Source organism: Myotis myotis, unplaced genomic scaffold (assembly GCF_014108235.1).
Source record: "Myotis myotis isolate mMyoMyo1 unplaced genomic scaffold, mMyoMyo1.p scaffold_m19_p_6, whole genome shotgun sequence".
Classification (NCBI taxonomy): domain Eukaryota; kingdom Metazoa; phylum Chordata; class Mammalia; order Chiroptera; family Vespertilionidae; genus Myotis; species Myotis myotis.
The window spans coordinates 5142164-5156965 of NW_023416368.1; the positions used below are offsets into that span (position 1 = coordinate 5142164).

The window sequence follows — 14802 nt, forward strand, 5'->3', positions numbered from 1 at the left end:
AGGTGTCAACGCTCAACCACTGAGCCATGCCAGCCGGGCTGGTTATGTTTCTCGGTTGGTCTTTCCCATCAGAATGTCGCCCTCACGAGGGCAGGGGCCTGGTGAGGTCCTGTCACCCCTACCACATCCCCAGACCCTGGGCCAGCTTGGGCCTGGCACGTAGTAGGCACCAACAGGAATGAGCTGAACCCCAAAGGGCTTCTCTGCCGTTAAAGGGAACAGGATGCTATGGCGTCTCCTCTCCACCTCGCCCTCCGGTTTCCACCCCCTGCTTCCATGGCCCCTGTACCCGCTTCTTTGATTCTTAGATTCTTAGATTCTTCTTTGTTGTTGTTGTTGTTAATCCTCACCCGAGGATATTTTTCTATTGATTTTTAGAGAGCATGGAAGGGAGGGGGAGAGACAGAGAGAGACACATCGATGTGAGAGAGACACATCGATTGGTTGCCTTCCCGCATGCGCCCCAACCAGGGCCAGGGATCGAGCCTGCAACCGAGGTACATGCACTTGATCGGAATGGAACCCGGGACCCTTCAGTCCGAGGGCCAACGAGCCACACTGACTAGGACTTCGGAGATTCCTCTTCAGTCCAACATAAACCCTGCCCGGGACCCGGTCTCAGCCTCAGCTTGGCTTTGGCTGTTTCCTGTGGGTTTCAGGCCCACGCACAGAGCGGACGCCTTTCTTTCTCAGGGATCCCATCAGTGTAGACAGGGTTGTGGGTGGAGGGATTTGGGGTCTGGGCCTCAGACAGGCTTCTTGGGTTTAAATCTGGCCAGCTGTTCAAGACATAAGGCCCTGAGTCAGCTGCCCTGGGTTCAAATCATGGCTGTGTGACTTTAGGAAAGTAAGTTCCCCTCTCTGAGCCTCAGTTTCCTTGTCTGTAAAAATGGGGCTCCTACGACCAGACCTGCCAGGCGATCGAGAGGAGTGAGGGACATAAGTGTCGGGCAGGTCTGACATGGAGCATTCACAGGAGGCTCCTCACGCACCTGGCTTCCTCCTCGCACTGGACCCTGGGCAGACGGTCTCGCACACCGCGTTCTACCGATGGAGCTCTGAGCCCACACGCGACGTTCCCAGACTCTCTGGTTAGAGCCCGGCTTGGTCAAGAGCCGCTGCCCTGGCCCTGCTGGGTGACGGCTGGCGTGGGTGCCCCATCAGGGACCGGGAGAGTTGGCGCCCTGCTAACCCAACGCAATGACTTACAAGTCTTGCATAAGATCTGATAGCTGCCTCCTGTGTGCTCACTCTACCAGCACGTGGACCTGGTGTCCTAAGACCTCAGGGGAGGAACAGTTCCTGTCGGCCGCCAAATTAAAAGGCACCACTTTCTTTCCTACCTGCTCAGCCGGGTGCCAGGGCCCCTAAGGGCGCTAGAAACTGGGGCTGGGAGTGTGTGTGAGGGGTGGGGACCGTGTGACTCAACCACCCATACCTACTCCCCTCCCTTATGCTGACTATGCTCTCCCCTTTCCCGTGAGAGGCACGTGAGAGGAAGAGCAGGTACTGCAGGGTCTACCTGTCGGGGTTCCAATGTGACTCCGCCACTGTGTGGCCTGGGCCACGTCACTTACTTAACCTCCCTGCGCCTCAGTCCCACCATCTGTAAAATGGGGCAACAATCCCAACCATCTCACAGATTGGGGTTGGGGCCAGAGGGATGGGAGCACCTAAAGCACTTAGAACCGGCCGGGGGCCCAGGAAGTGCTATTCGAGTGCTGCTGTTACTATTATTGATGCTCATCTGAGTGACATTTATCAGCACCTACTATGTGCTGGGCCCTCTTTCAGGCACTGGGACATGGAGATAAAATGGGCCCCATGTGCCTGTGGTTTTGCAGCAGAGACAAAGGAAATGCAAGGAGAAGGGGGTGGTGCTTCAGCATGGGGTCAGCGTGGGGTCACGCGGGGAATCTGGAAGCTTCCTACAGGAGGTGAGGTCTGAGCGGAGCAGGTGGACGGGAGGAAGGGGGGTGCAGACAAAGAGGAGCCCAGATAATGAGAACAGCAACAGCAGAGGCCACGCGCAGGGTCAATCGCACTGTGCTGGAGGCTTCCTTCATTTGCACGTGGTACAGGGAAGGGAGGGAGTGTCCGTGGGAGGTGGGAGGCCCTTACAGTCCAGCTTCCTGGCCCAGTGAATACCAGTCACCATCCAGGGCCCACAGGCCGAATCTGGGCCTCACAGGTTAAAAACAAATGAACCACCCGGCCAGTGTGTCTCAGGGGTTGGGTGTCGATCTATGAACCAGGAGGTCACGGTTAGATTCCCGGTCAAGGGCACATGCCTGGGCTCGATTCCCAGTAGGGGGCATGCAGGAGGCAGCCAATCAATGATTCTCTCTCATCACTGATGTTTCTCTCTCTCTCTCCTTCTTCCTTCCTCTCTGAAATCAATGAAGATAAATAAATGAACGAACGAATGAATGAATATAAAAAACATATGAACCATCATCTCAAAACTGGGAGTTTCACAGAAGCGGAGGCTGCTCAGGGTGACAAGGTGGGGGTGGCCCAGGGCAGAGTATCAGAACCGGGTCAGGGTGAGGAGGGAGGGATGGAGGGTGTTACACGCAGGGGGCTGATTAAGTAAGTGAACACTGCGATGCCGGGGGCCGGGGCCTCACCGTCGGGAGGTGCGCACAGAGAGAAAGGCAGGAAAACCCTGCGGCGGGAGCTTGGAGACGGAGGGGTCGCTGTGAATTCGTGATTTTCAACAGACACAATACAGACATCGCCATGTGGATGTATACATGTCACATGCACCTGTATGTCCCAGCTTGTTCCATAGAGAGGGCCCAGGAACTGACAGCCAGAGAGCAATGGACGCCTCTGGCACTGAAATACTGGCTTGTAATGTCATCCTTTACTCAGAGACCAGCTTCTTGGAGAAATGGCTCATTCTAGGGCTGGGCAGGGGAAACGCACGATGAACTTGGAGCATCACCTTATGTCAGGAAGCAAGAAAGTGGCCAAGGAATGATGGGGGCATAACAGGACAAGAAGCCAGCTTAGAGGGGCTGCCACTGGCCAGAGAGAGGACAGTGAGAACACCAAAGCCCATGGCCGCAGTAAGAGACCATAACCCACTGGGTAAGGCAGGAAGCCCAGACTCTATATAGATACAAAGACATGAATCCACCAGAGGTTTGAGGAGGAACGGGACATTTACGCACCTTCCAAGCACCTCCCTCCCCACAAATCCTTGCTAACTACAAAAGGAGAAAGTGTTAATGTAACCTGACTGTGGGGAAACTTGGCCGACATCATAGTAACCAAGTGACTGCGTGTCACCAGTAGGAGACACGTCATGGTCCCCCGCACCATCACGCCTGTGGAGATCTTGCTCCAAAGGCACCACCTCGAATGAATCATGAGAACACAAATCCAAACGGAGGGGCGGCTGACAAAATGACGGGTCAGCACGTGTCAAAATAGCAAGGTCCGGAGGGCAAGTTAAGACTAAGGAACTATCAGAGATCGGGGGAGGGGACAGGGACGTGACAACCCGATCACGCGGGATGATGTCCCGAGTCGGAAAAGGGGCATCAGTGGGGCAACCGATGGGATTTGAATTGGAAGGCATCTGACCTTGAAGAGCTGGCTTCACACGTTTGCCGGGTGTACCTGGTGTTTGGTAGAGTATGTCTTTGTTGGAAGTGGAAGGGGGAGGAAGGCTGGGTGAACAAAGGTCTAAGAGAGGAGGTTAGACCTAGACCAGTGGTTCTCAACCTTCCTAATGCCGCGACCCTTTAATACAGTTCCTCGTGTTGTGGTGACCCCCCAACCATAACATTATTTTCGTTGCTACTTCATAATTGTAATTTTGCTACTGTTATGCATCGTAATGTAAAAATCTGATATGCAGGATGTATTTTTATTGTTACTAGTTGAACATAATAAAGCATAGTGATTAATCACAAAAACAATATGTAATTATGTATGTTTTCTGATGGTCTTAGGCGACCCCTGTGAAAGGGTCTTTCCACCCCCAAAGGGGTCACGACCCATAGATTGAAAACTGCTGACCTAGACCTGTGGTCGGCAAATTGCGGCTCGCGAGCCACATGCAGCTCTTTGGCCCCTTGAGTGTGGCTCTTCCTAAGCCTTAGGAGTACCCTAATTAAGTTAATAACAATGTACCTACCTATATAGTTTAAGTTTAAAAGGTTTGGCTCTCAAAAGAAATTTCAATCGTTGTACTATTGGTATTTGGCTCTGTTGACTAATGAGTTTGCCGACCACTGGGCTAGACCAAACTACAGGAGGCAACAGCGATCAAAGGGGTGTGCTCTGGACAGAGCGAGGGATGCGGCTCTGGCGCGAGGCTCCCTCACATATATATCTGGCTTCAGTGTTCACAGTAGCCCTGGCACATACTGCTACCCCATTTTTCCAGGGAGAAGACAAAGTTTAGCCAGAAGCAACTTGCTCCAAGTCACCAAGCCCATGATTGGTAAAGCCAGGATTCCAACCCAAGTCTAACTAAGCCCAGAGGCCATGGTCCTTCCACTCCCCTGGACCTGCGGGAATCCGTTCAGAGCTCAACTGTTGGTAAATTAAAATCTCAAGGTTTCGTTTATTTGCTTTTCCAAAGATGCTGCCTCAGAGCAAGTGGGAGCCTCCTGGAAGATAGGGGCCAGTTCAAAATACATTAATTCATTCAACAGATCTTTACTGCAGTGTCCTTGTTGGTGGGAAAACGAAAGAGGTCAAGGTAGACACGGCCCCTGCCCCCATGAAGCTGCCAGTCTTCCAATGGCTTTGGCTCCCTGTTTAGGGCCACCTGGACAGAATGTTCTCTAATAATGACCCCATTCCCACGCTACAAAACCCGAGCTGGGGAGCGGTGGTAGGGTAAAGGGAGAGCTGAAAAAGACCCTGGGTTCAGAGCTGACCACAAGCCAAGTGAGTCAGCAGTGAATGTCACTAAGAAAATGGGCCACAGGGAAGATGGTGAGAACCCAGGCATGTGACAGACCGGGAAGTGAGCCGTCCTCCTTGGCTCATATTAGTCAGCCCCTCAGTGTGGTGATGCAGTGATGAGATTAGCTGTGGCCACTCACTGTCAAAAGAATGTGGAAGAAAGGGCACGGAGAATGGGGGAGGGGAGAGGGTGCTGACTGCACATCTAGTGCACGCCCGGCTCACGCTAGGCCCTTGACCAGCTCCTTCTCATCCAATGATGTCGGCCAACCTATGAGTTAGGGACTGTTAACCCGTTTTACGGGTGGGGCTCAGCGGGGCTGGTGGCTTGACTAGGAAGTGCCACAGGGACCCTGTGCTCTCCACACCCTCCACTGCCTAGAAGGCTCTGAGGTCACAGTGTCCAAACCCGTTCATCTTCCAGATGAGAAAGCGGGAGCCCCAAGAAGAGGGGGTGACTGCCCGGTTCAAGGTGTAATTCAGCTCAGAGTATTTAACACAAAAGCCAGCCAGCAAAAAGCGAGGGGCACCCTTGGCCTCCTCACGCTCTTGCAGTCACATGCCAGTGGGTCCCAGGCAGGTGCGATGTTGTCCCCTAGGTGACGTTTGGCAATGTCTGGAGACATTTTGGTTGTCACACTCAGGGGCGCCACTGGTGCCAAGTCTGTGGAGGCCAGGGATGCTAATAACCACCCTACAGCACACAGGACAGCTCCCACAACAAAGGATTATGGGCCCGAAATGTCCCACTAACGCTGGGAGACCCTGTTGCTTGCAGAGCAAAACTTCCCGTGGGGGAAGCTCATGTTCCTGGAGCCTGTGTTCTTGCCCCAGTCGGGTCTCCAGCCTTGATCGCCTCCCAGGAAGACCGAGGGCCTGGAGGAAGCAGTCAGCCCCGCTCCCTTCTGCTCTGTGCTGAGCAGGCAGAACTCACTTGGGAAGAACTGGGCGAAGGACCCAGCAGGGGAAAGACGCAGTCGATCTGCATTTGTGACCAGTGGTCCAGTGAGTATAGGTGTCACTAGTTTAATCAAAAAGGTGCTGAGCCCGGCTGGGTGTGGCTCAGTGGTTGAGCATCAACCGATGAACCAGGAGGTCACGGTTCGATTCCTGATCAAGCAAGCCGGCACATACTCCGGTTGCCGGCTTGACCCCCGTGGGGAGCGCGCAGGAGGCAGCCCATCAATGATTCTCTCTCATCACTGATGTTTCTATCTTTCTCTCCCTTCCTCTCTGGAATCAATTAAAATTACATAGTTTTTTAAAAGATGCAGAATCAGTGCCTCTCACTTGGTTATTCTTTAGGATAAAACAAATCCCCCCGGAGAAAACGTACATCCGCGCCAGGAGGCAATGAGCACAGAGGACTGACTTCACAGAGACTCGCTCTCCGCCACATGCAGCCTGCAGGGCGAGGAGGGCCGCCTGACCTCCCCTCAAGTAAACAGGCAGCGGGAACCGCCGCTGGGAACGTCTGACTAACGGCTTCTTCTGTCATTTCTTTTCATAGCAGAACGCCTCAGCTTTGCTATTTTAACTTTCGCTGCTGGGTCCTCGCTTCTCCCGGCTCTCGCACACACATCTCAGATCACTCTGTGGTTCGCCATAGGTGGGTGGCGCCCAGGCAGCGCGCGTGATGTCACCGTTTCCAGGCTCCGTGACATGGGACGCCATTTAGGAGCAAGTCATTGGAAGGGGTGGGTCACTCGGCCCAAAAATAGCCAGCAAGGGTTTTCGTTGGCACTTGGGCCTGGTCGGCCCTGCCCGCCAGCCTCTCCAAGCCCTCAGAGCCCAGGGCCAGGGGGCTGGGTGAAAAGTGTGCTTGTTTGTTCACTCCTTCGTTTCCTCCACCTTCCTGAGAACCGCCGGTGTGCGTGCATGTGTGTGTGTGCCTGGGTGTGTGTGCACGTGTGCGCATGTGCGCGTGCCAGAGAGCCCACAGAGGTCAATGCACAGCCCAGAGCTGAGCCCTGCAGGCACCAGTTCTCATGACCCCTAGAATGGCTCTCACGCCCCCCCCCACCCTGGCCTTGACGGTCACACAGCCAACATGAGCTTGCCCTTCTCCTCCCCCTGTTAAAAGGAAGGGTGCAAACATCTGTCTCCTTCTCCAGCCGGATGAAGGCGCTTTGGGGGAGTCACGTTAATCACAAAAGCCACCACAGCAAGGCTGCACCGCCCACTGTGTGGTGGCTGCCACCATTCCCGCCTTTCCCCTGCCCAAGATGCAGGACTAGGATTCCAACTCCTGCTCCAGGGCACCCACCTCAGCGCCACTGGCCCGCCCGGGACGGGGGACAGCCTCCTGCACCCACAGGTCTGGGTGATGACCCTCTGTGCACACACCTCCACCACACGCGGTGTCCTCCTCCAGCTGTCGCCTGAGGCTCTCTCCCTGATCTCGCTGCCCACGTGGAGGTCTCTCTCTCTACAGGGGAGCCTCCAGCTTCAGTCACCTCCCCCTGTGACCGCTCCATGTCAGAATACGCTCTCTGCCCACAAAGCCCTACCCTCTCCCCTCCCCTCCTTCCTACAAAAGCCACCAAATCTGGCCACCGAGGAGGAGGAATAAACCTGACCGTGAACTGGAAGGCCCCTCCCCAGGCAGGCAGCCCCCCCCCCCGCCCCCCGGGGCTCTGTGAATGTGTGTTCCTGGCACAATCCCATGTTGGCTGCAGGGCTCTCCACTCCAGCTGGGCTGGGCTGGGTCAGGTCTGTTCCTCAATCTCCTGTGGGTCGTGCAGGGCTTGGCCCACTAATGGTATTCAGTGAATTGCAGGTGAAACCCCAAAAGGACGTGCACACACAGGGCCATTCGCCGCGGCACCAGCCGGGAGAGCAAGCGACTAGAGACCAACCGCACGTCCATCTGAGGGGACCGGTTCATACACGGCAGACCATCCGTGGAGTGGAGGGTGCACAGCGGTAAAGGGGGAGGTGGAGGCCTCTATACAGAAAGAGAAAAAAACGAGCTGCGGAACACAGTGTTCTGTCCCATTTTGTGTGTGTGGGGAGGGGGGGGGAGGGGTATAAAAATAAGTGTACATCCTCGCTTGTATCTTCAGAAAGAAACAATAGAAGGTGTCACCAAAAGCTAACACAAATGGTTGCTTCTATTATACTTGGGAGATGCATAAAAACTATCAAATATTTAGGGGTAATTTTGACAAAAGAAGTACAAGACCCACATATGAAAAACTATGAAACATGGATGAGGGAAATCTGAAAAGACCTAAAACAATGGAGAAATAGACCGTGTTAACGGCTCAGAAGACTCAATATTGTTACGGTGGCATTTCTCCCCAAATTGGTCGGCAGATTCAACTCAAGCCTAGCAAGCATTTTTGTAGAAATTGCCAAGTTGATTCTAAGATGCACATGGCCATGCTGAGGACTTCGAAGAGGCAAAACCACTCTTCAGAAGAACAAAGCCGGATCCCACTTCAAGACCTGCCGAAAATCTTCCAGGAGAAAATGAGAAAGTCTTTGTGATCTTAGGTGAGGCGAAGTTGTGGGGGATTTTTCTTAGTAAAGCAGGATCCATAAAATAATTGGCAAGTAAGGCTTCATCAAGATGATAAACGTGTGCTCTTCAAAAGGTACTATTAAGAGAATGAAAAGACAAGCCACGGACTGGGAAAAATACTGTGAGCCTTGTGTCTGATAAAGGATTCATACGCAGTACAAAGAACTCTCAAAACTCAGCAATAAGAAACGACCCATTCAAAACTGGGCAAAAGATCTGAATAGACATTTCACAGAAGATTCATTGATGGCGTGATGCTAACATCAAAGTCATCAGGGAAATGCAAATTAAAACCACAAAGAGATACCGCCCCATGCCAGCGATTTCCAAGTGGTGTGCTGGGGCAGGTACCCTGGTGTGCCACAAGAACTTTTAAAGTTTGCAATACCTGACTATTTAGGCAGGGGCACCGGCCTCTTTTCCCTCAGATAGAAAAATGACAACAGCCAAAACAACAATAACGGTGCAGCGTGAATGAATCAAAAGGATACCTATTTTTCTGTCAGATCAGCAAAAAGATATATTTTCTGGTGTGCTGCAGAAGTGCAGTAAGTAGTGTATGTGTGCCAGGAGATGAACAGGGGTGGAAATCGCTGCTCTGGACTTACTAGAATCGCTGAAAGTACAAAGAGTGATCGCACCTGGCGCTCTCCGACATTGCTGGTGGGAAGAAAAGCTGCACAAGCACTACGCGGGAGGGAGTGGCGGTTTCCCCCGACGTTAAACACGTACCCAGCATACGACCCAGCCACTCCACCCCGGGAGAAATGAATATGGCCCGAGCCGGCTTGGCTCAGTGGATAGAGCGTCAGCCTGCGGACTGAAGGGTCCCGGGTTCGATTCCCATCAAGGGCAGATACCTCGGTTGCAGGCTCCTCCCGAGTCTGGGCCATGGGTGGAGCTTGTGCAGGAGGCAACCAATCGGTGTGTTTCTCTCTGTCTTTCCCTCTCTCTCTAAAAGTCAATGGAAAAGTATCCTCGGGTGAGGATTAAATAATAATAATAATTAATTAATTAATAAACACATGCATATGAATATTCATGGAGGCTTAATTTGTAATAGCCACAAACTGGAATGTGCGTCAACAGGCAAATGGACAGACACATGGTAGCGCAGCCGCACGACGGACTATGCTCAGCATTCAAACGCAGTGGGGTACTGGCGTGAGCCACAACAGGGGCGCTTCTCAAAGTAAGTATGCCGAATGGGAGACAAACCGGGATCTTCGGTGGGATTCCACCGCTGTAAAATCCTGAGAAGTACAAACTAACTACAGTGACAGCAGCCCGGCGGTTGCCTGGAGATGGAGGGAGGGGGGCGTGAGGGAAGTCTGAGAGGTGAGGGATGGGAGGCGTCCACTCTCTTTGGCTGCGACGGTGGTTTCATGGGTGTATACGCCTGTCAGATTTCTCAAAGTGTACGCTGTAAGTGTGTGGAGTGTATTTTACGTCAGTTATACCTCAATAAACTGTTGGGGGGGGGGAGATGTAATTGATAGCCATCATCGAAACACATCAAACACACTAACCTCCAGCCCTACGTCATGCTCTCGGTCCCTTGCTCCCACCTCAGGCCCTCTGCCCTTGCGTTCTATCTGGAACGTTATTCCCCGGGATATCGGTGTGCTTGCTCCCTCCATTCATTTGGGTCTACATTCCAATGGCACCTCCTGGGCTCCTACCCGATGGGCCAAGCGCCACCTACCCCCTGGACCTCCCCCCTGCGTCCTCCCTGCCAGCCATCAGGTACCGGCAACAAAGGAGGAAACCAGACTCAGAGAGGCTGAGCCACTTGCCTGAGCTCACACAGCCAGCAAGAGGCAGAATCAGGATGGGGACCCTGGTCAGCCTTACCTGGAGGCTGCCCCCCAAGGCTGCCCCCCTGCAGCCGCCCCCCAGCTCCACCCTGGCCCCTGGGGCCTTGACTGTCCCTGCTCCCAGCTGCCCTCCTGCGCCCGAGCAGGGCCTGGTGCGACCGCAGGCCATGGGCACCCGGTGAGCGGGTGGGGGAGGAAGGGTCCCCACTGCAGTGCGGTGCCCCGGAGGCCCTGGCAGAGCGCAGCTGGACAGCATCCCCGCACCCGCAGCTGCCTCCCCCACCTGCCATGATGAGCTCATCTGTCCTGGGAGCGGAAAGCTGTCTGTGGAGCCTGGGCTTGGCTGGGAGTCAGGCTTCCCGCTGTCAAGGCCACAGGGAGCGCGGCTGAGGGACAGCAAGGGCCCCAGAGCGTTTCCAAGGCACTGGAACCGGGCCACGGCCACGGCCCCACAACAACATCCCGCGAGCAGACGCTATAAATGGAAATGTATTCTTAGAGGGGCAGATGATGGGGGGGGGGGGGTTAGAAGTGACCCATCATCGGATAAAAATACAGACGGCATTTAAATGCTGAGCGGCAGGAGCTATTCGGGGACTGGGTTCGCATGCCCGTGGCTCCCGGCCAGGGCACGGCCTTCGGCAGATCTGAAAGGAAGGAGCTATTGGGGTGGGCGTATTAAGTACAGGAGGAGAGCAGTGGGGCGGGGGGTGGGGGGAGGTCGGCATGCCCGCACACCTGGGGAAGGGGCTGCCTTTTGGGGTGCACACAGATCCCTTGACCACCACCCACACCTGCCCATGGGGTTCAAGTCCACTCTGGGCTGTGAGACCACCCTTTGGACAACATCCTCGCCGCCCTGCAAAGTCAAGGCGGAGTCCCGGCGGGGCCTGTGGCTGGGAGCCTAGGCCGGGGCTGGGTTGGAGAAGCTTGCAGGGCAAGGCCTGTGCAATGGAGGAAAAGCTGGGAGGGACCTGGTGTGGAGAGGGAAGGGGGATGTTTACTGAGCCAGCCTCTTAGCTGCTGCTGTCTCACTGTCTCCTCAAAGCCATCCAACATACAGAAACCATGGTCATCCTCGTTTTCACAGGAAGAGACACTGAGGCGAGGAGACCGCGTGGAGATGGTGGCCCTGAGACTGCGGCTGAGACGATGAGTCTAGAAAGACAAGCAGGAACGAGGCTGGGAAAGGGTGGGCGGTGTCTGGGGCGCAGCGACCGCCCCTGCTAAGGCTCCCGGCTCCCGAAGCTCAAGGTCACTCGATCAGCACGTGGCCAAGCGGTGGTGCGCTCCCTCCGGGGCCGAGCAGGAAGTTGCTAGGCTGCGCTGGGGCCAGCTGTGAGCCGAAAGTGAGGGCTGGCCTGCCATGAAAAGGCCAGGTTTTTTCAGACAAGCCCACGGAAACGGGCATAGGGAGAGGGATCTCAGCTCTCCTCGCCCTGGGTGGGAGGTGAGTTGGTGACCGTTTTCGTGTGGGCACATCTCGGGACTTTTCCGTTCTTCTGTACTAAACAGGTTATAGTAATAAACCAGGACAGGAGACCTGCCTTGGGCTGCCAGCCCCTCTCTGTGCTTTATCTGCATCCCACACCCCACAGCCCCACCAGCACTCCGTTCCGGAAAGGCCCCTTCTGCCCAGCCCCGTGCCTTGGCTTGCATTGTGCCCTCTGTCTCTCCTTCGCCAGCTCGCCCGTTCTTTCTGTCAGTCCTGAGTGCCTACTGGGACCAAGCGCTGCTCCAGGTGCGAGGAATACAATGGTGGTCAGACACGAAGCTCCCTGCCTTCGCCCAGCTCACAGCCCAGCGGGGGAGACAAACCACACATGAACTAACATATGTCACTGCTGACAAGTGCCATGAAGACAAATAAAGCAGGCTAAGGAGACAGGCTGGAATGTGGGTGCTGCTTCAGATGGGATGCGAGGGGGGTCGGAGAAGGCTTATCTGACAAGGCGACGTGCAAACAGAGATCGGAGTTCCACGAGACAGGCAGCCACACGGACATCCAGGGAAGAGCATTCTAGGCAGAAAGGAGAGTGAGTGCAAAGGCCCTGGGGCAGGGAGCCTGTGTGGCAGGTTCCTGGAATAGCAAGGAGGCTGATGCAGCTGGAATGGGAGGGTAGGTGAGAATCCCCTGGTCTGTAGAACTCATCTTGCACATCCTTTGCTCTGAGAAGCCACCACCATCAGTTCCCAGGCCAGCGGAGGGACCCTGAGCTGCTGTCATCATCTGGCCCATGGTGTGTATCATTAACATGCGTGGACCACAATCACTGAATGAACGGCGCAGCCCACTCGGGCTCATTAACACTACTGGTGTCTTCCCCTCGAAGCCGCGAACTCCTCAAGGGTAGAAATGGGTCTTTGCATCTTGGGGTCCCCAGCGCCTGGCTCTGCAGCCTCAGGCAGGCAGCATCATCTTTAAGCAACCAGAGGCCCACAGAGCCACAGATGCCGGTGGGTCTTTCCCGGCCAAGAGGTCCCCTGAGAGGTGCAGGTGAGTCCCCCAAGGAGCCACCAGCAGAGACTCCACAGACAAGACCTAAGAGAGGCGGGGAGTGAGTGGGGGGCTGTGGGGCAGGATCCTCCCTACCCCCTACTAGTATTTCCAACATCTGTCTCAACCCAAGCTTTCCTCAAAGTTCATGCCTTTGCTCTAAGAAACACCCACATGATAGAGCATCGGCCTGTGGACTGAAGGGTCCCAGGTTCGATTCCAGTCAAGGGCACATGCTGGGGTTGCGGACTCGATCCCCCGTAGGGGGCGTGCAGGAGGCAGCCGATCAATAATTCTCTCTCATCGTTGATGTTTCTATCTCTCCCTCTCCCTTCCTCTCTGAAATCAATAAAAATATATTTTTTTTAAAAAAGAAGAAGAAACACCCACACGGAGAAATGAAAATATAAAACCAATTCACCAGGGAGCCATTATTCAAAGATTCCAGGAAACATCGGGCATCCCAAATAAATGAGTGGACCTGGGCATTGATCACCTGCTGCTCTCACCCAACGAGAGACAGCCAGGCACTACCCGTCTCCGAAGGAACCCTTCCCCACCCCCCAGCCCCACCCCCGCAGGTGGAAATGCCCGCTGGGCCTAGGCAGGTACCAGAAATGAGAGCCAATTTGGAGGGTCCAGAGCCCATCTAATGGGGGTGGGAAGCCCCCCAGCGTGGCCACGGCTGGGACAAGGAGCCCTAAGGTGGCCAGATCAGTGAAAACCAGAAATCTGGGGTCTTCTGTGAAATCACCAACTTAAAAACAATAGCAACTAGTTTTTGTTTAAAAAACAATAAGCAAATCAAAGAGAACACTTCTGGGGCCCAGGTTCCGCCTGTAAGGCCGACCCTGGGCTCGGCGTGCACGCGTGGGGATGGAGCAGCAACGTCTGCCGAGGACGTGGGACCGGGGGCCCTGGTGACACGCTTTCTGGGTGTTCTCAAGGCCGCTTGAGTCCAGGCCCATTTTTAGGGCAGAAACATTGAGGTCCAGGAAGCTACACCACATTTCCCAGCGTCAAGAGAGAAAACTGCCTGAGGGCCAGCTGGCCTTCCCGTGGCACCAGGGGCCCTGAAATGGGCTCAGGGCGCTGAGAGAGCCAGCCCGCGCCAGCGTGCACGTCACGGAGACACGGGTCTACACAGCAGAGCATTTTACCCACAGCTCCAAGACCAGCACCTTTTCTCAGCAGCGAGGGGTCTGAGCCCTGGCCAGCCCTCTGGGGGCGCTGCCCAGGGCGCCCCGCTGTCCCGGGGAGGGCCCTGAGCTGGCCGAGGGGCCTGGCACCAGCGGGAGCCTGGGCCCGGGCGAGGCCGCGGCCGCCCCGAGCCCGCCCTCTGCCCTCCCACTCCGTGAGTCACGCCTGGCTCCCGACTTCAGTGCGCTGGCTGCAGCGTCTTCAGTTTTTCTTGGCTCCTGAGCAAAATGTATTTTTCCAAAGCACATAGATTCAGCGGAGCCTGAGTTTTGCAATGACCTGGCAGCGGCCAGGCCGGCCTGAGCACACGCTGTCCCGGGGGGTGGGGACCAAGGAATGTGGTTGTCGCCTCCCTCACCTCCTCCTTCCTGCTCCCCAAGTGGATCAGTCCAGCCCCTGGCAGAGCCCCCGGCGTGCAGGCCGTCCATCCCCTCGGCCTCCCCTGGTCACCTCATTGCAGCCACTGCCGCCGCGACTCCCCCCACCGAGCACACTCCTGGATGGATGGGACTTCAAACCATGCCAGCTAGCAGGCCTGGAAGAACCGGACAAGAGGGGCCCGCAGAAATCCAGCCAGGGAAGCCCCCCGAGTCTGCAGAGCCACGCCCCCTTCACATCACTGCTGGGGCTGTGGCCGGTGGGGGCTCCAGCACCACGTACACTGTGTACCGTCTGATTTTTATAAAAATAGGTTTTTGATTGGTGCGGTTTAGAATCACAGCTAAGTTAAGTGGAAGGTACACATGCCTAGCCTCCCCCACCAGGTGGGGCGTCTGTTCCAGTGGGTGACCCTAGGTTGACATCACTGTCACCCAGAGTCCAGAGTTGACATC

At 55.3% G+C, this 14802-nt stretch overlaps 1 protein-coding gene across 5 annotated transcripts in view; it reads right to left on the minus strand.

Moving 5' to 3' along the window:
- The window catches only part of ERGIC1 (endoplasmic reticulum-golgi intermediate compartment 1), an 85191-nt gene that overhangs the window by 45199 nt on the left and 25190 nt on the right, over positions 1-14802 (minus strand). The gene's annotated exons all lie outside the window — the stretch shown is intronic.